Source organism: Vidua macroura, chromosome 1 (assembly GCF_024509145.1).
Source record: "Vidua macroura isolate BioBank_ID:100142 chromosome 1, ASM2450914v1, whole genome shotgun sequence".
Classification (NCBI taxonomy): Eukaryota; Metazoa; Chordata; class Aves; order Passeriformes; family Viduidae; genus Vidua; species Vidua macroura.
This window is the reverse complement of record NC_071571.1, coordinates 46,608,866-46,635,122: the sequence shown is the minus strand read 5'-3', so window position 1 is coordinate 46,635,122 and position 26,257 is coordinate 46,608,866. Positions and strand designations below refer to the sequence as shown.

Sequence of the window (26,257 nt, the reverse complement as noted above, 5' to 3'; positions counted from 1 at the left end):
CTTCCTAAAACCCCAACATACACAGTGGGTTTTATCACCAATTAAATAAAGTACTTGAGCCATAACTGGACATTTAGCTTGGAAAAAATAGTACCTTTGCCAGCACTGTGAGAAGAAATAAAAGGGACATCTCTGTAGAGCTTTCAGATTTGTGCAGCAGTTTCCTACACTACTTACTAGAAACTGTGACAGACAGGGAAAGATTACAGGTCCATCTGTGTTAGCCTTTTAGTTGAGATCAAGAGTGTCCTTTTGAAGTGAACTTCCCAATTTTTCCCATTTACCACATTTTGGTTCACATTGCTGAGCAGTCCTATAGAACACAAACTGGGTGTCTTTCAACTAAACTTACCTGTAAGAAGCTTTCCCCAACTGTGGAAATGTGAAATGTGTATCTTTCCTGCTGAGTCTGCAGTGTCAGCTCTTTTGCTCTGCAGTTCCACCACTGCTATTCCACTGTACTTACTGATGCAGGTGGACAGCCCAGGTCAACCCAGATGTCTACTGCTTAGCTTCATTGCTGTGAACTTTCAGAAATTTCAGGGCTGGAATTCAGCAATGCCTCAAAATGTTTGGGTTTTTCTTCAAATGCATCTATACCTGTCAAGGCAGCAAAACAGGACTAAAAGTACTGTATGTATTTACCCACTTGCCAGAAATATGGCATTTCTGCTGGATGCAACGTGAAGCAGGCACTTCTGAAGTTTGAGCAATTCTTGCACACCTGGAAAAGGAATAAACACAAAGCAATAAACCAGAAATAACTAACATCCCTCAATCTAGAGGGCTAGAAAGAATCATAATACATAGTGAAGTTGTAGATGCATAAGCCTGCTCATCTTCTGGCCCCAGCTGAAAAATATATGGCCATGCAGTGCTTAAGATCAGCCTGAAGCCTTCAAATATTGAGAAGACTGTGTGTACTCAAGTCAACCAAGTCCCTTATGGACATCTCTGAGCACCCATTTGTTTTGTGCTGTGTTACTTTTTTTACCACAAGGCTCAGAGGGATGAATGTACATTCTGATGGGTGTAACACCACAGCAGGGACACTTCTATCAGAGCTCAAGGAGCAGCAATTTCTGGGGTGAAGCACTTGAGCAGCTTAGAAGTGTACAGCAAAAAACAACAGCTGGGCACAAGCCACATAGTCTGATAAACCTTACAAGAAAGACTCAGAAAGGCAGCATTATAAGACACTTTTAATACCACCAATATGCCAAACTCAAAGCAGAAGGGCTTACTCATTTAAGCAAGGGAATACAAATATAACCACATATAAGCAGCTCACCACTATTATTTCATCCCATCCTGTCACACACACAGAGAAACTAGAGCTACATGTATCTATCCCCTGCCAAGAACAGTCTCGAAGGAGAGATTACCATGTGTTATCATCCTGAAATGCATTAATTTGATCAAGGGAAGTTATTAATAGTGGCCAACTTTAGCAAATTTCAACCTCATTTTCTGTCAGTATATTATCTACAAACATCTATAAACCCAAAACTACTGATGGCTCTGTAGCTCTTGATAACATTAGAGCTGCAGACAGGGTCTTGAGGGTATGAACAGCCCTTTTTGTCCCGTTCTGGCCTCTCTTGGCCACACTCCTACCTCTGCCTATGGCCCAGGACCCCATTTTACCCCATGTCCTAATGTGTAACAATGGCATCTTCAGCTCCACACAGCCCTGAACTGCCTAGCCATGGGACCTGCTGATCCTGTCCCGCACATGTGGTGTGGGCTGATGTCCCAGACTGGGCTCAGCCCATCCCCATCTCCATCTCCACAGAGGTGCCTGATGCCCCAGACTGGAGCCCCCATGATGCCCCGGTCCCAGCGAGCAGCTGCTGCATCCAGCACTGGTCACTCAGGATCAGGGACTTGCTCCAGATGCTTCATACAGATGACTTCTGCACCCTCTCAGCCCTCCGTAAGTACCACTGCTATAAATGCATATGCTAATAGATCTTTGCAAGATTACTTGCACAGCAGGGACAGGTGTCCCTTTGTGTGGCATGCAACCAGCTTTCTTAAAATAGCTCCATTAAGAATAAATTAATAAATTTATTTACAAAGCATTGAAAATGCAAAGGAAAACATGATGAGTAAAATTCAGGTCACTGAGTCAAATCAAATATCGTCCAGCTGAAAATAAGTCTCTAAAAAAATGAAAAAATAAAATGTGTCCTTCACCTCTCAGAAGCCACTGTATAAGGACAAGGGAGAGAGGAAGGCTTTCCACAAATGAAATTTGAATGTCAGTCTGAGAAACCTGTAGAAAACTGGATACTTCTATTTTCCCTGTTCAGCCTGAGCAACCTGGAAACAGACTAACAGTTCAAGAAGTGCTGCCAAACATTGAGAATTAATTCCTTTTAAATTGTCATCCTAAATTCAACACACCTAATTTAGAAAGCACCCATCAGTTCTGAAAATCTTGTTTTTCATCTGAGAACTTAACAATAGTGAGGCATAGGGGACACAAGCAAAGTTAAAGTTAACATCTGGGTGGCAGAATCATTAATACAGTGATTTTTTTTTTTTTTTTTTTTTTTTTTTTATGGATGCCTAACCTTTTTTCTACTAATATGACATGAGGGTTGCTATGTGCAATTCCAGGACTTGGTGAGACGCAAGCAGGGACACCGAGTAATGTTACTAAGAAGATGGCTCAGTAAAGGTTGTAAATTTGCATTTATTTGGAATAAAAGGCAAGATGTCTGCCAGAGAGCTGCACATGAGCTTTGTGACAAAGCAAAGATATCTACAAAGTCTGCAGTAGGATGAACTCCAAGAAAACATAAAGCTTAGGATAAAATTATCAAGTATGGTAAATGGTGAAACAGATGAACACATTAAAAGACTTTTTGGGAATCTAAGCTCAGCTGGGAGCTGTATTTAATTCCCTTCCATAATTTATATTTAGCCAATGTTCTTCACAATTCTGCTGCTGTAATTAGTATATGCAATCGGGGGAAAAATTATTGAAGATAGGTGTTCATGAGAAGACACTTATAAACGCCTGAGTATCAAAGCAACAGTGAAAGAAACAGCACAGAGGTAGCCAAGTGCCCATGGACAGCTAGGAATTATTGGGAGAGACCATCTTCAGTGGGTCACTTGGCTTTCTTTTCTACCACCACCCCTCCCCTCTTGTTTTTCTTAGGTTGTTCCTATCAGTAACCCCAAAGAATATATCTGTCAGCCTGTTCAGCAGGTGAAAAAATGAGCTCCCCTCTGAACTGCCAGCTGGGAGGATTATAGTAGCCAGAAAAGAGTCTTTAATGGAAAGAGGAGAAACATTCCATGAAAGAGATATCTCCAACTTAATAATGTCTGCACTAAAAAGCATAAAAGAAAGTTAACTTAAACCAGAACTAGTATCCTACAGAAAGAGTAATAGTCGCTGTTTTAACAATTCCATGCAATCACAGAACTGCAAAATGTTCTGAGCTGCCAGGGACCTGTAAGGATCATCAATATCTAGCTTCTGGCCCACCACAGAACAGCCCATGTGCCAAATGCTTCTTGAACTCTGTCAGGCTTGGTGCTGTGACCACTTCCCTGGGGAGCCTGTTCCAGTGTCCAACCACCCTCTGGGGGAAGAACCTTTTCCTACTATCCAACCTAAAATTCCCCTGACTCAGTGTCAGGCCATTCCCTTGGGTCCTGTCACTGGTTCTGACAGTGAAGAGATCAGTGCCTGCCCCTCCACTTCCCCTCATGAGGGAGCTGCTGACTGCGATGAGGTCTCCCCTCAGTCTTCTCCAGGCTGAACAAACCAAGTTCCTTGTATAGTTTCCCCTCAAGGCCCTTTACCCTTCACTGCAGCCTCTGCAAAACCATTCTCAACTGGATAAGGACCAGACAAAGGTGACTGGAGAAAAATTTCTTTTCCTACATTCCCTTTTCCTTCCTTGTCCAACCTCAAAGCCAGCACACAAGAGTACAGAGACCCGCAGAGCCCCCACCAGCCTGGCCTCCTCCTGTCCTGGGGATGAGAAGGGAACAGGTTCACACCAGTGCCCTCTTCCTTTGCCTTCCCTTGGCAGTGAGAGAGCAGTGAGGCTGTCTTGCTCTGAGCGGCTCCCAAAGCAACAGCCAGTCAGCACTGCTGTTCCCATGGGGCCCATCCTGCGGGCTCTGAGTGTCCATAAGTTGTACAAACCAATTCTCAGGGAGGAGTCTGTCATCCAAGAAGAGTCCTTTTCCTACAGCATTCAGTGCATTGACATTCACATCAAATTTTACAAATTTTACAAATAATTCAATTTTACAGAAGGTGAAACCACTCACCCAAGGCAAAATGCCACCAATCCCATATCTAAGTTTTGAATCAGGAAGTGAAAAGAAATAGTTTTTCAGAGATTAACAATGAGATTTTATATGTTTGATTCATTACTTTTTAAACTGATTTTGAGGAGAGCTCTTCAAAATATGTATCTCAGTCTTTGTCACAAGCCCCTGCAACAAAGATGACAAGAGAGTGAGAGTATTTGCTCTTCCTCTTCAAAGTGTTATTAACACTGAAATAAAATCTACAAAGATTTAGTGTGCCAAACACAACATACTCCAAGAACAGAGTCGTATAAAGTCTAAAATTTAAACATGATGTTACCTTGGGCAATGCTCATAACTAAGATATTTTATAGAGAGCCATGCTTATGTTCTCTGCATTCAAGAATAAATTACTTCAGCAGAAGTTACATGAACAAGGATATACATGGAGGTATACAACTTACTTGTTCATATCCTGCATAATCACTCATTCCCATCTTATAACCCAGTCCACAAACTTAATAAACTAAAAGAAAGAAGGACTGATAGTACAATTTTGCAGGCAGCCAGCAAAGTACTGCGCTTAGGGTTCATTTTCATTGGAAGTGGCAGTCATTCCACAATGAAGCAATGTTAAGAGAAGTATAAAAAGTTATTGCTTCAGGCTTGTCTTCACCGCTGTATCAACACCAGGAACAATCCTGTCATTGCTGCCACAGGAATACCAACTCCTGCCTACAGACACAGATCTCAAATCTCTATTTAAACCATATCACAAATCCTTCCGGCAGGCAGAGGAAAAGCAAACTGATAAACTTGCAGGACTAGAGCCACAGGCCATGGCTTGTCTTAGACTAATTAATCAGCTGTTAATAAAATTATTCTGTCTTGCAAACATTCCTTTAGCCATTCTGAAGTCCTTCTTTCTCAAGCCAGAGTACATTAGTGCAGAACCAGGTCCTGAGCACTGCAGTCAGGCAAGCCGTGTTCTGCATATCACCAAATGAAGGGATTACAAGAACAGCTCATCTTGAATGAGATGGAAAACCATCATAAAGTACCTGTTCCTACTCCATGCTCTGGTAAATGCAACTGACTAAAACACAGATTACCAGTTTGTTATTCTTTCTGCTAAAAGAGCATTTTTAAGCTAATAAGGAAGACTTAAAGGCAAGTCTTTATGCTTTAAGGAAACATAGTCACCAAAGGAAGAAAAGTCAATATATGCAAATGCAGGGTTTAAATCTGTCATATTAACTCAAGCCTTTAAATATTAATCTACCTCAGTGTTTTAGTAGTACAGTTGTCTTCTTTATCCTCAAATTGCTATTTATGAGTCTGTATGTTACCAAGGGATACCATCCAAAGGAATCTGTTTCAAGGAGGTGAATGTGTTCCTGGATCCTGATCTTGATTACCAGTGATGTGTTTCTGTGAGACTGCATTCATGCATGGCAGGAATAGCTGGTTTGCACTCCTCTGACAGTTTCATCTGCTCGCCTGAAGGAAGGATAATCCCTGTAGCAAATTATAAGTGATAAAGATTGATGCAAAGAAAGGCAAAAAAAAACTACATGCAGGTATAAGCTACCTATACCACCCATCAGAGACCCAGGAAACAGGCAGAAGGCTGACCCCACATTTGCAAGTGCAAGGAATGTGACCCATGGGGGTAAGCCTGTAGAGTGAAACAGTTGATGCTGAGAACCTGATTTCCCAACTCTGCTGTGCTTGGGTTTACTTTCAGACTATTTCTAGTCTGGCCTCCTGGCCAGGATGCCCATTTTGGCTGAAGTGCTGCACTCCAGTACATATTCAACCTTCATTTCCTCTTGAAACAGCACAGCTCATGAGCTCTAAGGCCACCTCATGATACAAAATTAGGTGCAGGAAGTGTGGGAAATCAGGAGGTTGATTTAAAACTTCACTCTGATCAAAAAAAACCCATTAATCTAAGTGGACCCTTAGTGGCTAATTGATACGAGCAAAATGCAGCTTTAGTCCATGATACACAGTGTGCCAGGGAGAAAGGGTACAGGAGAGAGAGGCTGGAATAGAGGAATCCAGTTGGAAGTCTGGCCAACTTGGAAGTCTTTCTGCCAAGAACTGAAGAACTAATCAAACAGGTCATAATGGCATCATATATCTTTTCTCCTACTGAGCTGCCCAACTTTTTTTTTTTTCTTGTCATTTATTGCATTGACTACTGATTGTGCTTTTTATAGAAAAATCACACTCAATATTGAGCATTTGAAGACTGCTGGGATACAGCTGGGAGGGAACAAGACTACTTTCAATACTTTCAATACTTTCACTTTTCAGAGGAAAGGGGCATCTAATTCTCCACCAGAAAGAAGAGTTTTTAAATTAAAAGATGTCATCAGAATCAGAGCAAAAGGACAAAAAATGGCAACAAATAAACAGTCTGGAAAAAAGAAGATATTTATAATCATGGGAGAATAAGAAGTGCAGAACTCATTTCCAGCAGAATCCAGGATACATTTTTCAGGTGAAATTCAATAATTTGCTAGAGGAAACTGCCAGATATCATCATCTGCAATGCTGGAGTACCCTCATAAAGTCCCTCCTAGCTCCATAAGACCTGCATCAAAGACCAAAATCAGCAAATGACATGAGGGACAACTCACCCCCACACAAAAGAAAGTGATCTTTCTGCTCTCAAAGTGGAAGAGTGGTAGGTTTGCATCTTGTCTGGATGAGTGCTAGGGACAGTCAAAGCACAGCATTAGACAGAATTCTCCACATCTCAGAAGTCATTGCCTGCCCCCTTCTTTGGCATACAGCTAGATGTTCATGGGCTTAGCTCCAATTTTGGATATAGATCTCTTGCTACAGAGTTTATTGCTCCAGCTTGCCAAGAAGCAGATTACTGTCTTTGGGAATAACACTACTATCTTGGGAACATGCAAATGCCTTTCCCTGTAAACTGTAAATTGCCACATATCTGTTAAGATTTAGACCAGACTCCCAGCAATGTCAGTACCTACCAGATCAATGATCTGCACTATCTCACAGGCCTTTCAAGCAATGCTGCCTGAAGAGTAACTCAGCTCCAATGTCCTACTTGCTTTCAAATGCCCACAATCTCAGACTTTACCCATACAGAAAGCTACCAATGACTGCTTATGGATATACAAAAATTCCCAGCCCTTCACTAATGATATGTTACAGTGTTCCTATGGAAATGGAAAGAGATCTGTCCTTGTGCTTGGAATTAAAGAGATGCACCGGACTGTTGTTATGGAAATGTTTTGCATTTTTTGTAAATGCCAATTATATGAAAACAAAAACCAGGCTGAAAAAGCATAAAGGTATTTTCTGCACTGTAATATTTCAAAGGGATATATTGACAGTGCCTCTGAGATAATAGACAAAAGAAAAATAAGCAAATCAGGAATAGCTAATTAGGTTATAATAGCCTAACCTAAATAGGTAGGTTTGGTCTGAAGTAAATATCAAAAAGGAATCAAAACACAAAAGGCATCAGCTATAACCATCATAAGTTTCTACTCTTGCTATCTTCCTTTTCAAAACATTGCTCTTTATTAACTGGGTTTAATTCAGTTGTTGCATACACACACACTCTGGCATACAGAACCATGATTTCTGTGCTTTGCTCAAGATAGAAAATTGTAAACAGCATGTGAATATTACTTGTATTTTGTTTCATACAAAATCAAATAGTTTCACTAATGACAGGAGGGTCTCACATTGTTTTTCAGAGGCACACTAGTGCAGGCTGTGAAGAATGCAATTTTGACACATCGTATTGCAATGCTTTTATTTAAAAACAGCCATAGTTCTTCTGCTTTCAATTTTATCTTTACTTATAGATAAAACTATTCACTGACTTCTGCACAAACTCTTTCATCTAGTCTGAAAACGCACATCTTTAAAACTAAAAGGCAATTTGATCCAAATATTCACCAAACTCCATACAGGCACACGCAGTGCTAACACCCCCAATACCAAAGCCCTTGCCACCCTGTTGCAACCACATCTTGCACCCATGGCAACCTCATGACTAAGTAATTAAATGTAGCAATACAATATTACAGTCACTATTTTAGGGAAAAAGATTTTTTTTAGATCAAAGTGTGGCAGGCAGCTTCAGAGTCAAATCAAAATTAAGTCAGTAATGAAAGAAATCCTCACCATCATGATTTTGATCTCATTAGTTACCATTACCAACCTGATTTTTGTAACAATTTCCATTATTATTCAGCTGCATACTGATGGTTGTCTCGGTTTGGGATTTCAGTACTTTCTTTTTCAGTATCCTCTTCTTCCAAAAGAATTAGAATCAAATCAAAGCACACATTTCCTTTGTAGGTTCATGCTTTAATATTCTACCAGTACAATTTGCTTTTAACCACCTTTCCTCCCCGCCTCCATCACTGCTTTTCATTTATCATTTGAAAAAAACATGTTTTTGAGAAGCCATAGCATTTACTGGCATCATTATCAGCACAGCTTTCTTCTAGCATTAAAATTCATATTTACACTGGTAAATATGCGAGGGAGCATGCTGGGATGAAAAAAGGATGTGTGCATATCTGTGTGTGTGTGTGAGTGTAAAATGATGGGGATGGGTGAGCACAGGCCAGCTTCTCACAGTCCCTGCTTCTGGGGGCATCCAGACCTTCCTGGCCTCTTTGGCTGATGATGTGCCTATTTCACTGACTATTTTTGCCACATGAAGGTGACTCTTTGCAAGGAGCTTCATGCACCAGGAGATCTCAAAACAGCTTCCAAGGGAGGTGAGGTTGGAGCAGCAAGGGGTATCTGTGATCAGGCAGAACCCTGGTTCCCCTGGGGCCAAGTCTATGCCCCATGTGCTGCACAGTGTTGCCAAGTATTACCTTCAGACCACTGAAAGGAGATTCTTCAAACCTGAGATCCACTTCTCTTTAGACAGCAGCACAAAAGTAGCACCACAAAAGTACCCTGCAGCACTCACAGAACAAAATCTCATGTGTTATGATACACATGCACCTTCCTCCTCCCCCACATTTTGCAGTAGCATAGCTTCAGGCCATAACTGTTTATTCTTCTGAAGAGCTGGAAAACACTATTTTTTTTCCAGTTTGGCTACTTAGTGTTGGATGCCGTAAGCCCACCAAAACGTTAAAGGCATCAGTACAATCTGCAGATTGTTTTAATGGCAAATCAGTCTTGTAATACTTAAATAATGAAGTCTCATTTACAATAGTGATATTGTAGCAGATTTGTAAAGGCCCTTCAGTGCTTTAGCCCTCACACATGTTCCTATCAGACATCTTTGAAATAAGGAGGCACAATAGTCTCATTAAAAATAATTGGAGTTGAGCATATAGCTACTTTGGAAAAATCTTCCAAGTACCTACCTGTATCTTTAAGCATCTAAATACTTTTAAAATCTGGGCTGAAGGGAATACAAGTCATTAGCATTTCCTGCCAAGCACCAGTTTTATTTTTTAATTAAAATGATGCTATTTCTGTTGATCCCATTGGTCCTTTCAGTGACCAAATGCCAGAAACAGCAAATTCTAAATTAGTGCTGTGAAGGTGCAATGGAGCAGCACCAAAAACTTATTTAATGAAACCTTGCCCCTTCCCAATGCCCTTGGGACATGCAGCAATCAGCAAGAAGGCAGAGAGGTCACATTTTTCCTCCTATCTAATTACCCGGCCTGCCATAGCCCTTCAGTATTCTGGGGTGTCATTTAAACCCTAAGACATGGTTCAGAGTTTTATAATCTGCTGGTGGTCTACTTGGGATGTCTGTAGTGGTACAGATAGCCTGGACTCCACTGCTGTATGGTACCCATGTATCTAATTATCAGCACTGATACGTGCCTTCAGGTTTTTGGATCAAATCACAGACGACTTGAGAAAGGTAGTTTACTTCTAATTCGCCTAAGTTAAATTACACCAACATATATGGCCTTGACAAAGGAAAAAGGAAAATATTTATCAGTGGGCATAATGGTATTTATTTCTGATGAACAACAAACACCATAATGCCAGAAAGTTTCAGTGGGGTTGCTTGTAACACCTCAGTGTTGGTAAAACACCTTGTCCCCGGGACCGTACCAATTTCTGGAGGCCCATTTTTCTAGGCTGACCCAGAAGTAGGCAAATAGAGCACAATACTTGTATTACCTTATTTTAAAAGACCCTGAGACATATTCATCAAGAGAAAGAAATGCTAATAGGCTGTTTGATGCTAGTAGGTGAATCGCATTGCTTAGAAAGGGAAGTTTTAATCTTTCTTTAAGAAGGAGCCAAGAACTCAGTTGGCAGCGTTGCTGCCCATGGTAGCTACTGTCCTGGGAGTGCAATGTACAGCCTCTCACAGTACTTTCAGCTATGCCATAATGACCTATAGGCACTGTAAATTTTTAGGGACCTGGTCTTGGAAGAACATCAGTTTAGCTTCTCTCACTATTGCCAAAGAGCCATCCCTCTCCTCCCTGCCCTTGACATCAAAGAACACTACTACTTTTCATAAGCAAAGAGTTCTGCACCAAACACTTCCATGTGGCTCAAAAACTCAGCAAATGCAAGTACATTCATGACATGAATGGCCACACTATTTTTTCTTCAGAACAGTAACCACCAACACACTGCTGTGATGGTTCAGTGCACATATCCAGATTAAAGCTTTGTCTCTGCAGAACTGTTGATCATCTAGTTGGTAAGGAATCAGTCCACTGAGTCCTGTCTAAAAGCATTAAGTGCCTCCAATATTTGCACAGCTCTACAACCTTAAACAAAAAGCTTTGAGACTCAACTCTTAAAATTCACCTCAGCCTTTTGAAATGGATTTGCTAATAAGTAGGCTCAGATTTGTTCTCTGAACTTCCCAATCAACTTAATCTTGCAGTGAGACATATTTAAAATTAACTTGGATACCTGTACTTTCATTCCAGTTTTCTTACCTTTGCTGTAAATATCCTTCCTCTGCTAGGTAATGAATTTTGCAGGCTCAACTTGCTGTAATCAGTAAAGCGTATGCCATAATGTAAGCTGCAATACAAAACAAAGCACAAATTCAATATATTTAGGGAAAAAAACAAATACATAAAATGAACATATGTTTCCTCTCAGAGACTTAACAGCTTACTTGACTACTTCTGCACTTACCTTGGCTTTTAAAAACAATCCACCCAAGACATTCCAGTGCACAGAGCTCACGGCCTTCAGAGAGTCCAAATCCACACCTTGGGGAGGGATGTATAAACTAATCTCCCATTAACAAGTGGGAGACCAACATATAGACAAATTAATTATTCTTGTGCTGTACACTTGGGAACTGAGAGCGCTATGCAACTACTCCTTACTCACCTGAACTTCTGCTTGTACAGACTTCCTGCTGACCTATACGTAAAAACTCCAAGTGTCTTTTTTTACCCCATGGGTCTCCTGACTTGACTCCTTCCATGGCTAACACTCCTGCTTTATCAGTGCCAGCTGTGTCCACAGTGTTCCTGCCAAAAGCAAATTATTCCCAAAGCAACTTTTTCTCCAATAGTTTAGATTGAAATTTGTGGCCTCATCAAACGGAGGTCTGCTGATTTGACTCAATTACTTCTTGTGTCTTCACAGTCAAGGCATTTGTGTATCAAGATGAAATTACCTCAAGAGACCTGTAGAACAGCCTATCAGATTTACTATTTCTGTCTTTTATGCTTTGTTGTTTAGCATTATCTCAGCCTCAAACAGTCTATCCCCTTTCTTGCAGGCATCTCAGTAAGGAAATCCAATCCTTACACTCTATTAAAGTAGCACTTTAACACATCAGTATTGTCTGGAATTGTTTTTATTGTACAATAACAAATCTTCTGGAAAAACTAAAATCTTGCCCAGCAGATTTATTATCTCTAGTGTCTGTGTTTGAAACTACAAGCAGTGTTGAAGCATATCAATGCCAAAATATAGTGATAAAATTTAAATACTATTACCTCCACTTAGATAAGAAGAGGACAAGGCTAAAGAGCTCTGACATGCAAGGACTTTTGTGATGCTGTTGCTGATGAGTTCATATAGATTGTTATACTGATTGCACTGATGAATGTAGTGGTGCAAGTTCAGGGGAAGTCTGAACTGAAAATCTTAAACATTCTTTTGTTCTATCACTCTGATGTAAACTTTATATTTCCACTAATGTGGTAAACAAAATAGTTTCCCTTGTTCCTCTTTTGCTTTCAGCTATGACAGATCTATCCTAACAAGGTTTTATTTGGGGACTGAAGGAACTGAACATCTCCATTTCCAGGAGATGCTGGCTACAAACATCCATCCTGCTAATGCAACCCTGATAGGAAATGCAACCTCCAGACTAAAACAAACAAACAAACAAAAACCAACCAACCAAACAAAAAAAATCAGGAAAGAGAAAGTTTTATAGAAAATTTTTCCTCCTCTTCAATGTGTTAGATCAGCTTGGAAATTGCTTTTCTCTGCCTAGCCAGTGCTGGAAAAACCAGTCGTGGAACAATGTACTAAAAGGAAGGCACTTGACAGCTTGGTTGTTCCTGGTTTATTCTGTGGCAATACAAAGAGGGGAAAAGAAAACAAAAATATGGTGATCTTCTAAGCTGGAGAAACAGCAGGTATTTTACTGTTGTCAAAAGAACATGAAGTAAAGAGACTGCTGAAATGACAGGAATCTCATGACAACATGCAAGCAGGGTTCATAAAAAATACCCATTTTAAACCCTAAAAACTAAATTTAAACATTAAATATGTCCACTTTTCTGTTAATCTTTTCTTTTACCTGAAATAAAGCAGCTGTTTCACTGAAGCAAATCATCTGCCAAAGGAAATACTGTGGAAACCCTCTCCCAAAAGGCAGGTTTAAAATCAGAAAAAAAAAGCTGATGTGCAGCTACAGTCTCTGATTACAGGTATGCTTCCTAGTTTGAAGCAGCCATGGAAATCCAAGTGCTAAGCCCAGACACAAAGGCTGTCAGGATCCCTGAACTGCTCTGACAGCACAACCCCTTTCCCCCCCATGCATACAGCAAGAACAATTGCCACCAGAGAAGAGCTCTGCTGGAAAAAGTACTGAATTGACTGCCTCACTCACCTCCTCCTGTGATTTTAATCTCACATTTTCACAAATTAAGAAGAATCCTCTTGATTTCAGCAGGGACCAGATGAAGCCCATCCACGAGAGCAGTATCTGAGTGTTAAACATCTGCCTTTCCCAAGTTGGCCTGATAAAATATCAAAGAGCATACGGACCATTTATTCAAATAAAGAGTGTTTCTTTGGTTATAGATGTTGCAGCTGCCTCAAGACTACCTAGAAATTAACTGTTCAGAATTTGGATGACTTTAATTAGCCCTCCAGAAAGGAAATGTGTAATCTACCACTATGACCATGAATGGGAGAATTCAAGAAACAGCAATTTACACGGGGCTGCAGCTGCAGACATAAAAGAATGAGTGTATGTACAACACATACATATTCCTACAACAAACAAACACTTGGGATCCATATTTTAAGCCTTTAAACTTTGTGAAGACACAGAAGAAGCTGAAAGTGATGTCAAAACACCTTAGCTCAAATTGCTGCAGCCACTTAAATTGATTTCAAGTGTCTGTTAAGTTTGTTCTGAAATTACCTAATAATACATTACATACATAAAAATCACAGCTGAAAATGGGTTGTCTCTTTCTCCTAATGAACATGGAACCACTCCAGGGCATTGAGCTATGTTTAAAACCTATCATGAACTTTCAGAAGAGCCTTATAGCAGAAACAGACAGGGAAGAGCAGGACAAGAGCTCCCAGGGACCATGGAAGAGCTGGGCCATGGACAAGTCTGTTTCACAGCTTTGTTTCCTTTTGGAGGTTCAGTGTTTCTGAGCCTTTTGGCAGGTGGACATTTTAGTGAAATTATCTTTGTGACAAAACAAAAAAAAAAGACGGGGGGGGGTTAACATAACCCTACATATGTTCAGGAGCAAGAACTCTGCCAAGTGTGATTTGGATGAGATAAAATTGGTAGTACTGCTAAGCTCTCATTTTTTAAATTATCTTGATTTTTAATTTTTTTTTCATAAAATTTGACAGAGCTCTGGAAAGTGTGAACCTTAGAAAATAGTAAATTCTTGGAAAGGAGTGCAGTTTTAATCTTTGGTTCAGGTGATGATTTTAGGTCTCATTTTCAGACTTCAAGTTTTATAATAATTTTTAAAATAGGCATTTTGCTTCTTCTGTGACTGAGATTTTCATATAATAACATTAATTAAGCTGCCGGAACTTTAAAAATAACACCATGAAATATTACACCAAATACCACAGGACTAAAGATTTTTAAAAAGAGATCACCACAGATTACACTGCTTGGATTCCTGACACAGCACTGCTACTGCAAGAGGAGACCTGGATCTCTGCCCTTCAGTCCCCAGTCCCAGCTGAGTGGAGAATCTTCTTGGTAAGAATGTGCCAGATGAAATTTCCTCCTCAGAATGTTTCTGCTGAATATTAGGAACCTTTTCATCACTGATCCACTGGGAAAAACTGTTTAATTAAGTTACTGTGCCCACCTCTGAATAGTTATCTACTCCTAGAAGGATACTAAGATTGCATTATAATTAGATGCCACAAAATTCTTTTTCCTGAAACCAAAACCTACTGGCAGTACTAGATCTTAAATTTAGTTTTATAAAAGAGTTTTAGAACATTCATATTTGAGTTAGACTGTTCAACACACAAAACTGGATTGTCAAATAAATTTAATGTAAAAATTAATGAAATGTGGCACCTTTATCTTGTTCACATAAAAGCCAGTCCAAGGAAGTTATTTAAAATCAGCCTGAATATAAGGCAGTTTTGGACTGATCTTTCCAGCAATAATAATTATGTTATTATTGCACCTAGGCAAACTGTTGGACTTCAGCAGGTTTAAATTTTTCTATGATTTAACAATGTAAATTCCTTTCCAGAATCTCCTAATACAAAAGTCTGCCTTCATACTCCCTACAGGTCTTGGTCATTCCTAATCAAGGATAGCTACCTGAATTTCTTTCCTGCTAGGATTCAAGGTCCAGAGCAATAACACTGAGTACAGGCAGGTATGCAAAACACATTAAATCCACCTGGGAGCTGAGCATTTGACTCCTGTTAGTTCTTCTGCTTCCTCAGACATTCAGGGCTGCATTTCTTTCTTTTCAGAGTTCAAGGCAGTTAATTTAGTAAGAAATCATGGCATTACATTGCCTACCTACTACAAGCTGGGGTAGTCCCAGGCTGCTCTGCCTTGCTCTGGGGCAAGCACCAGAGGCCACCCTGAGCAGCAGGGAGTATGCTGAAGGTGTAGAGAGATACTTCTGCATTGCTGCTCATCAAAGGGCAACTTGTGCAGCTGGTGTGTCTCCATCACACTCCCTGGGTGATCCTACAGTGATTATTGCTCAGCCAGGTGCCAAAGTTTCCCAAATCATGTTTTCAGTTAAAAGTGATTCAAGAGGAGGGTGTCTTGTTCCTGCCATGTATTGCCCTGTGAGGTAGCAAAGGCTGTTTTCATTTTCATGTCATCTGGAAAAGGATTCTGGGCAAGCACAACCTTGCCCATTAATGATGGTTTGTAAGAATCCCAAACTGTGAAGTGTAAAAATCAAATACACATGTACCCAAAACATGCCTGCACTTCAGGCTTCAAAAGGATGGACAGCATTTAGTCGTTAATGGAGGAAGCTTCTAAGATTAAACTGCATTTTTTTAAAGAATTACCAAAAGAAGGAAAGGACAGTTTCCAACTGTCTGATTGGTCTCCAGCATCCTGTCTTTGCACAACATTGTACAGCCCAGTATTTGCAAAGACTTCCAAAAACCTGGAGACACAGTCTTTCCTGCATTGAGCCTGGAAACAGTAACAAAATCTGTTGACTTCTCATTTTCCCCCTAGTTCATTCTGCTTATTTTTCTGATTACCAAAGCCTCATTTGGCCTTGATGCATTTTGCATGCACAGAAAGTCCCTCTGGAGATGGAAGCATGTTCACTTAATTGAATCTGCCTGACAGATGTGACGCAGCGAGATAATGAATATGCAGTTGACAGATGTCTATGCTATGTACATACACATATTAGGAAGCAGGGACACAGATTTCCTGTGATGGAAAACAGAGAGACCTGCTCATTGGAGTTGAGCTAAGAGTTGTTGCAGATCTGTTTCATTTAAGAGAGTGACATAGGAACCTAGGGAGAATTTAAGATAAGTTCAAGACCACCAGCTAAATGAATTGAGACTGTTTGACACCTGCTGCTGCTGGAAAGGGCCTTTCCTTCCCACTCACAGCCCTCCTTTCTGCTTTGCAGAGATTCATTCACTGCATGCCCCCTGGCCAAGGCTCAGCAGGCAGCAAAGCCAGGACAGGGGTTCCCTGCTGGTAAAAGAGAATGATGCTGCATCCACATTTTTTGGCACATCATTTCCTGTTCCTGCCCATATGATCCTGCTTCCTCCCCAGCTTCAGCTCTGGCACTCTTCAGGTCCTTCCAGGGACAAATCTATCTCTTCAAAATGGAATAGCTTTGCCATTGTTATGGCACAGGGAACATGCCAGTCTGGCTGCAAAGAGTGGTGTTTATTTTATTGTTTATTCTGTGCCAGTGAGCACTGGTAGGATGTTCTGCAATTTACACCAGAGACAACAGAACAGCAAGGAGAGGCTGACAGGGAGCATCATTACAGGTGACGGCAGGAACGGGATTTTGACTGGCAAGTGTCAAACCCAGCATTCCAGTCCCATATGTCATTGTGCAAAATCAAATGCTGTAGAAAACAGGCTCAGGCAAGGACTACAGATGAAGGTAGTATTTTAAACATTGCCAGCAATGTTGTAGGGTCACCACTAGATTCATACTGATTTAAAAGTTTGCATCAAAACTACCAAAGGGAGTGTGATTTATCACAGTATCTGATAATGACTTTCCCACAAGATTTTTTAACAGTGGTATTTTGATACTTGCTGTGCAAAAATTAGGTCTGCACACTGGCAGTCCCGACATCCTTTGGCTGTGTGTCAGTCTAGACTTTCCTGTGGGACTCTTCACAGGATTCAGAGCCTATGTCAATTGATTGTGACAATGCCAAAGGCATGAGAAACTTGGAGCTTCTCCTGAAGTGCTGATTTTCAATGAAAATTGGAAAGTAATATGAAATCCAAAGTGAAAAAAAAAGATCTGTATCTGTAGCAATCACAGCTGAAGGTTATGTGAACAGAGCTGTGGTGGGCTGGTCTCTTTCGCATGTACTTCATGAAGTGCCAGCCATGTCTCAAGGCTCTCAAGTGCTCACAGCTTCCATCAGCCTCATGAGGATGAGAAGGTGATTGGCACCTTGCAGGACTGCACAGCCCCTGTTCGAGAAGACAGGGAGCAGTGGCAGGTTTTCCTTCATCCCAGATGGGATGCTTGTCACGTGCCTTGCCATGCAGAAAGCCATGCAGAAAGCACACGAAATCCTGGGCCATTTGCAATGAAGCTGGAAGTCCCCCTGCAGTGAAGGCAGTGAGGTGTATGTGGTGCAATCATGGAACAGCAAAACTGGGACTTCAGGGATTTCTCCTGAATCATATAACTAACTCTATCACATGCAGGAGGCAGCTGTTTGTTTCTCAGATAACTAAAATCAGTCACATACTTCCTTAAGGATATATTGTTCCCCCTAAATCAAGTTAATAATAAAAGAGCAAAAGGAAATTTTGTTCTTTTTTTTTTTTTGTCAAATAGGAGAACTGCAGCAGAAAGGTATTAGACCTGGACCAGGCCTTTCTGTCTTCAAAACTACACTGGTATCTTAGCCTCCTACACAACACAGATCTTCCTCACACCTGTCTGCTTTGGAAGCCATGAATCCAAAGACAAGCAACACTGACCAAAGGAGAGAGCTGTTGGTGGGTGAGCAAGAGGTATAGCAGGAGTGCATTGGATATCCCTGCTTTCCCCATCTGGAGTGCAAGTGGACATGGCTATTACATGGGAGGCAGGTGAGAAAAGCAGCCTGTCCTTGATAACCTTCCTTGCACCCGGCATCTACATCTTTTTGTCCTAGTGGGATTATGACTGTAGAAGATCCCTCTCTGTGAGATATTCTTGTGGGACACCATGTTGTCTGAAGCACCTGCCACACTAAGCAGGCATGGAGAAGAATATACTTAGTTCACAATATCATGGGAGGACAAAAGAGTAAGGTCTAGGAAAAGGTGCTGGGATACAGGCATCTGTATCTGCAATTACACACAAGTTTGTACCTTCACAGACTGACATATTTCTGTAACAAATTTATCTAACCCACAATGCTTGGAAGTTTATCCTGAGTCTCCATCATAATCTCAATCATGGATCATCAATTATTTGGTCATTAACACCCTCAGCTGCCATCTCTTTTTCTATGGTTTTCTAGTGGAAACTGCTACAAAAAGCTGTATCAAAAGATTGATCAAAGTTTGCTTATGTTTGACCAAGAATGGTTCTGTGTCAAGTTCAAGTTTTGTCAAACTTACTGCAAGACACAGATCCAATGCAAGTTTCCACCCAGAATGTTTTCCTGGACCACTAAAGCAATTAAAATAGTATAACAGGAGGGACAGGAGGTCAAGCAAACTGGTACATTCAGTTAGATCAAATGAAAGAAATGCTGACTTACCCAAGCCCAGATTTATCTATCAAATGTCTGCATAGCATCACTTTGTGTTGTTCAATGACAGCATCACAGAGCAGTTTCATGAAGATCAAGGAGTTTCCTCATCTATTCCCCAAAATCTCAGTTTAGTTTTTTGGGCACTTTAACATTTTAAATGTGAGTAAGACAATAACAACAGTAAAATGCACAGTAAACCGTAGCAGTTAATCAACATTTGCATACATAACTGTCATCTAAAATGCTTTTGGATGTGTTCTAAGATCAGTACAATGGAAAGATATAAACTTGTACTTTGTGTAATTGTTTTCAAAGCTTGGTAGCATCAGAAATCAACATTCTGCAAAGGTGCGTGTTATGAAAAGCTTCTCAAATCAAAATTTTATGGTAAAACAATATTATATGTTGAAATATAGATACCACAATAAAACACACAGGGGCTTTCCCTGTTGCATTCCAGGAGGGACTTCAATCATGTTGTCATATTTGCACAGTGTAATAGCTTTTCCTTTAATTTGACAAGGATCATTAGAATTCTGTGACCAAGGGATTTGCACTAAAACAGTTCTAATTAAACGTTTGGTGAATGTGTGCACTGTTAGAGTAGTTGCTGAGTATCAAAAGCCTTATAATTAGTATTTTGCAGGTGTTAAGCAGACATGCCTTAGGGCTTTCTGAAAACGTCAAATGATAGCAAAGCATAGACAGATGACATTTTCTCTCTCTCAGAACAGTCCCATTCTGACAAGAACCTGAGTCTTAAAAAGGCTTAGCTTAACTCAACTCCCATTTGACAGGAAATAGGCAATCAAGACACCACCGCAGAGCAGAAACAAGTGAATTTGTCAGTAGTCAGACTTCCAATCAGCAAGATGCCACCCAGAAGTTGAGTCTACTGGCTAGCAGAAAATCATGAGTGGGCTCAAAAACACGTATTTCCAAAAGCACTTGTCCCCATCTGGTTTTGCACATGCAGCACAGTAACAGCAGGTACCTTACAGCTGTATTCCTTGGCAACCATTCAACTTGTCAGCTGGAGGTTGTGCACCTGGTGCTAGAAGACCAATTTAAAATGCCAGCATACTGTCAACTGCCAAATTTCTGTTGTCAATTTTTGGGGGGAAGCCCACCCAGTATAACTATTCTTTTTCCATTTAAAATTACATTAAATAAACCCAAAGACTACAGTAGCAGTGAATGGAAGTGAGGGAAATGTAGTTCAACAGCTACAGAATCTTTCCTCCTCTCTCAATGCCTATGTCTCCAATAGACACAGACTTTCTACAGTTTGAAGTTTCTTATATTTCAGATTAAATATCCACTTGCAGAAATTACAGATTCATGAAAGCAATAATTATAGTTACAGTTTTTCTCCTCAGAGTATATGTTTATGTGAGCTGATCACCCACTTCATAGATAATAATATAAAACACTTAAGTAGATGATTGAAGGATACTACTTCTGTGTAAAGCCAGATGCTGCTGGGCTTGTTGCTCCCACAGCCTGGGAGATGTTCCGAGGCACTTGCTTATTCCACCTGCTCTGAATGGCCTCATGTATTTGTGGACACACAGGAAAATGACCCTACCCATCACCTTTGGCATGGAATCCTTCCAGTACCATGAGTTACATCCTTGGCATATTGCACTAAAGGTACGACAGCACCTCTAACCAACAGAGGAAGGAATGCACTTTTTTGGGATGGAAAAAGAGTTTACCTGAGATTATGGATGTGAGGAAAAGTCAGGAATAGGAAATTCATAGGAAGCTCTCACAATAAGGAGAGCTGTAGGTAAAAATGTTCTTGCTATGAAAGTTTGATACGCTGTATTTTCCCACCTAAAAAGATGTATTCAACACATATATTCTTTTTGCCTGGATATTGTAATTGTTTCTGTCTCTGACATAACTTCTAGGTTGCACAAAAGCAAAAATACATGGAAACTAGGTAAAAATATTACATCATACATTGTGTGAAGGGATTCTACAATTCTAAAATATTACATCATATATTGTGTGAAAGGATTCTACAATCTACAATGTTCACAAATATCAGAAGAAGATGAAACAAACAAAAAAAAATGCTTGAAGAGTAAAGAAATGGTTGACAGAATGAAGAATTCACTGAGAAGTCAAAAGGAAATCCAATCAGAATTTCCTAGTGACTTCTATTAAATTGATTTCTGGATATGAAAAGTTGGTATATTACAGACAGTTTGACTACTGAAACTTTAACAAAACACACAATCTTTCAACATCTAGAGAACCAAGAGATGCTTAAGCTGATCAGAGTTTCAGAATACTTAGATTTCCTCTTTCAATCAATCTTTTACCTGCTGAATAAAAAAACAGGAAAAAAAAAAGAGAGGTATATACTGCAATAATTCAGAAGTATACAGAAAGGGCACATCATTGACATCTCTTGTCTCCAGAAGCACCGAATGAAGCCTTGACACCAAAATCATGAAAAAAAAACCACCGAGAAAGATCAAGGGCAAAAGTAGTCAAAGTCTGCACTTCAGGATCTTTATGTTTCAAATCACATTCACAATCTCTGTTAACAAATATAAAATTCAACACTGCTTCTTGCAGAGAAATTGCTTAACCCTGTGAAACCAGATGTCTGGGAATGGGGCAACAAGCAACTTACCGGTAGCAAAACTATTCCCTGATAAGATACATTTTTTTTTACCCAAAAATTGTGATATTTTGTGCCACAAGGCAGCATTTCAATAAGCTGCTTGCGGGTAGGAAGTAATTCCCTAAAGTGTGCATTGCAGGTGTAATGTCAGAACAAATAAATGAGCAAATTAATATAATCTGGTTTGTGGTTACAAATGGCATTTCTTGAAGCATTTCTTACGTGTAAGGGGAAAAAATGGATGAATTATAATGTAATGGAAATCTACATTATGGTTTATTCTTTTTGCTTTAGAATGATTATAATGATATTAACAATAGCAGTAGTAACAGCAGCAGCCGCAGTAGTAGTAGGTATTTAGTGTTAGTATTAGTACTAGTATTATCCAAGATAAAAGTGAACATACATTTGGCAGGAAGTTTTAAAATACTGTTTGGTCTAATAGTATTTTAAAACCAGCTTGTCTAATGTGCAAAGGAGCACCTGCATTTATACGCTGGATCTCTCCCACCCTCCAAAGCAAGACAGTCCCATCTAAACTGTCTACTGAGGGTGGACCCTGGCCCAAGCTGGCCTCTGGGCCTGCTCAGGAATTGTTTGGGAGAGCTCTACCCGCCACTTACATCTGTCAAAGGCCTTCCTACAAATTCAACAGTACCACAGTACATCTACAGTGCCCAGGACTAATCCCTGGCACTATGCACTGGCAACCATCCTCCTTCCTGTGTAATCAGTGATTATGAAATAAATCTGCAGCTTTCAGGTTATAAGAGATGACCAGCAGTTCTAGAAGTATTAGCATAGACTCTGACACAGCTTACACTACAGGTGTCTTTCAATTAACTTATGCCTCCAAAATTCTCATTCATGATACCTTTGAATAGAGGATAAAAGGTTTTCTGTAGGCATTTAGTCAATATTTTATAAAATAGACTTTACCTTGTTTTATTTTTTCCAGTACAATTTAATATCAGAGATCAAGCTTCAGCCCCTCTTCTTAGAGCAGGTTTCCAAATTTGTTTTGTTAATAAGGAATCAACTAAGCTGACAGGAAATTGACACTCTGCTCTGGAGAGAGGCTCTCCTATGGTTTGATGGCTACCTTGAGCAAACTATTCAAGTGGTGAAGGGGGGCCATCCAACCTGTAAATGCTTTTAAAAGTCCCATCACAATATTATAATTGTTTCTAATAGAAATCTCAGGAGCTTTAAAGACCTGGGATAGTACATGGCCCTCACACTGAAAACTTTCCTTCCATATCCAGCAGATTTCTGTGATTCTCATCCAGTTTTCTACATAGGGAATAAGCAGCTGTGTTTCCATACAGCAGAACACAGCAGCTCTTCCACGTGATATTTAACAGACATCTTATGGGAACCCAAACTTCACAAGGGAGAGAGGATTCAGTCTGAGGCATGCCTTCACTTTCTATGAAAGGAGGTATGTCACTCCTTTAATTGCCAAAGGTCCATATTAAAATAAATAATCTCCTGATCTACCTAACTGCTAACATCTTTCTTATCTCAAAGGTGTCTAACAAAGCCCACAGTATGTAGTACTGTAATGTTTTTCCCCCTCCTTTAATAGCAAGTTCATTTATTCAAGACACTATTATGGGAAAATGATAATAATGGATGACTTTAGTGAACACAGACAAGATTTTTATGTTTCCAATCAGTACATGGCAATACCCCAGTTTAATTGTAGGTAGTCTATTAAGTGTCTGGAAAGCCACTTAGTCTTCTGGACAGACTCCAGAATTCCTCTGCACCTAACATTTAAAACTACACAAATCAAAAGTTTTTATTTTCCATCCCTTCTTAGTCTGAGCTCATTAACAACCTTGCAGGATTCATCTGTCCCCACTCCTGTGATGATCCAAGGAAGCCCTAAGAATGATAAAATGCACACCCTCCACAGCTGAACTAAACTGATCTAGCCCTGTGTGCAACCAGCAAACTCCTCCTAGGTACTTGAATTTGATATTGCAGCCAAGTTATCCATCATAAACCAAATGTCTGAATGATCTGGGGGCAGTGTGGTGCTGCACAATTCAGTTGTGTTTTCTAATCTACCTTAAGTTCTCACAGGGGGTGGTTGTGAGTCAGACATCCTGGTGCCTCGGACAAACCTGTTTTCAAGTGCAGTGCAGAAAGCCAGACAATCTGCTTTCTCTTCTACTTGCTTGTTTGTATCACTAGATCATGGAAAACCTTGAGCAAGAACTATGGTATAAACTATCCTCTAATTAACACTCACACATATCAAGGGTAACTACCAAAACCCCTTAAGTCAGACATGACAAATTCTGCATTTAATAAAAGGTAGGTGTTCTTGTTTTGCTTTTGATGGTGTACAGAGACATCAACTTGTGAATAACATGACCTGCAACATCCTGTATTAAAATTCTATTGTGCACTTTAAAAAGTCAGGGACATTTTCCTTTCAGTATGATTGTTTATACTGCCTTTCAGGGGCTTTGCCAGCCTATTACTCTCACCAAAATAAATGAAAAATCAACAAACATCTATACCTGACCAGACATAAATCCTGTTTATAAGGCCCTGCCTTTATTCTGGTTAGTGTTCTATGAAGCAGCAAGGACTGAGCACAGGGACTATAAGTACAGAGAAAAACTGTCTGTCTACCTTGTGTTATGTATTATTACTTGTTGCAAGAGGATCAGGCAGAAAAGAAAGACTGTAGGACACCTCATTCTCATCTCTTTGAAAGTACATATTCATAAGTAAAGAAAAAAATTCACAATTGCAAACAGTATCACAATACCTTTTGAGACTGGGAGTTTGAGAGTATGACTTTGTGACCATTAAAGCCTTTCTGGTAGAAAATCCATTCTGCATAAACATTTTCTTTGTACTAGGGCAGAGAGATGAGACAATACTTCTTCTCTCAATACCCTTTGCAATGGCCTTCTCAGTGTTACTCAGGCCATGTCACTCATCTGTGGAAGCTGCAGTACTGTACAAGACTTATAACCCCAGCACAGACAACCCTGCCATCACCGTCTTCCTCCACCAGAAACAAGGAAAGCTGCTTGAAAAGTAGCATTGAGAGATGTGCTCCTTCAGCATACCTGTTCATATCCGTCAGAGTTATCTTCTTAGAGATTTGTTCTTTCAGTATGAAAGGCAATGGCAATTTGACAGATCTGTAGATATTTTTAGTACTTCTCTGGGAAAAATCTTTTTTTGACACTTTGTTACAATTATTTAAAGTTCTATTGAAGACAGCGACAGAAAAAGATCCAGCATGTAGATAAGATACACTTACCACCTATCTTATCAACATACTCATCAGAGTTTATGCCTTTCACTACTGCCTATGGGGTATTTTACTAAGCCCTAATTTAAGAATAGGCCTTAAAAATGGCCTATCTTAAATTAAAATAGCTGATACATGCCATCTAGTTTTAGAATAATTTTACTGTTGTGTTCTATAAATCAAAACTCCAGTTTCATTGCATAACAGATAGATATCAGTGCCCTTAAACCTGTTAGCACATATGAGGTGAGAAGCAGGCCCATGATGTTCCTCTAAAAACAAAATGCAGCATAGTGGAGAACACATTTCTGTGAAAAAGACAAACATGTTAACACATTTCCAAGCAGAGATGCCACAGTGCATCTGTGCCACATAGGTCCTCCGGCTGGGCAGAAGGCTGCTCTGGCAGGAACACTTTGGGAAGTCTTGACAATCATCCAGCCAATGGAGAGAAGCATTCTGAAGAGCTGCAGAGAAATCTGGAGCAGAAAAAAAACCAGCAACTTGTGTGTCTATGAGGGTGAATGGAAAAAATATTACAAGCTGCTGGATTGTTTGAGCAATCACTAATAACACTCAAAAATTCAGACTTCATTTTTTTTCTTTATCAAAATTATTACATTTAGCAAGAGTTTTTAATCTCATACCAGCTTCAAATCTACTTTTATCCAAAGGCATTCAAAACTTCAAGGAGACCATGACTAACAAATTATTGTTAGAACTGCAAGTCTCTCAAAGCAACCAAAAACCTTTATAACATTCATCCATAAAGAAAAGTAGAAAACAGCAATGAAATCTGCTGGGGAAGAAGAAAGCAACAACACCAGGAATTTTTAGTTTAAGCACAAAGCATCAGTGTTAAACATTTGATAAGTCTCATGGTTTTGTTCTGAAAATAGATGAGAGGGAGTGTTTTCGTGCATGACTAGTCACACAGCAAATAAATTCATGCTTAAAAATATAGCTTATGCACAGATGGCTGCAGAACAATTACTATGTATTAGCGTTTCTCATTCCATATTAAACTTGTGATGTACTAGAAACTCCCTCTTCTCCCACTCTGAAGATTTCTCTGCAAGATTTTAATGCATCATTACTTCAATAATTATGACATGGCCATATTGCATTTAACCTTGATTTATTCCTCCAAATGCTTAATAATTATCTTTCTTTTTAACCATTTCCTTTCATTTAACAAAGTTACAGTCTTCTTGTAGTGATAAGGAAATAGGCAGTCAGATGCCATCTGGCAATATAACAGCCTGCTTGCTGTCCACACACATCACACACATCATCCAGAACTAAAAAATTAAAAAAAAAAAAAAAAAGAGAATAGCTAGGCTATCTATCTGCAATTTTAACAGTAAATATCTCAAGATGCCATGCAT

General features: G+C 39.8%; 1 long non-coding RNA gene across 2 annotated transcripts in view; it reads right to left on the bottom strand.

The window, feature by feature from the left end:
• Positions 1-380: 380 nt before the first annotated feature.
• Positions 381-26,257, bottom strand: part of LOC128818152 (uncharacterized) — a 46,189-nt gene continuing 20,312 nt past the window's right edge. Inside the window, exons 2-3 of one of the 2 annotated variants that reach the window (XR_008440400.1) lie at positions 11,229-11,316; positions 381-600 (exon numbers count right to left, since the gene is read on the bottom strand). This is a non-coding gene — a long non-coding RNA (uncharacterized LOC128818152). Of the gene's footprint in view, positions 601-5,517; positions 5,785-11,228; positions 11,317-26,257 lie in introns of those variants that run through there. The other variant, XR_008440399.1, reaches the window with a different exon arrangement.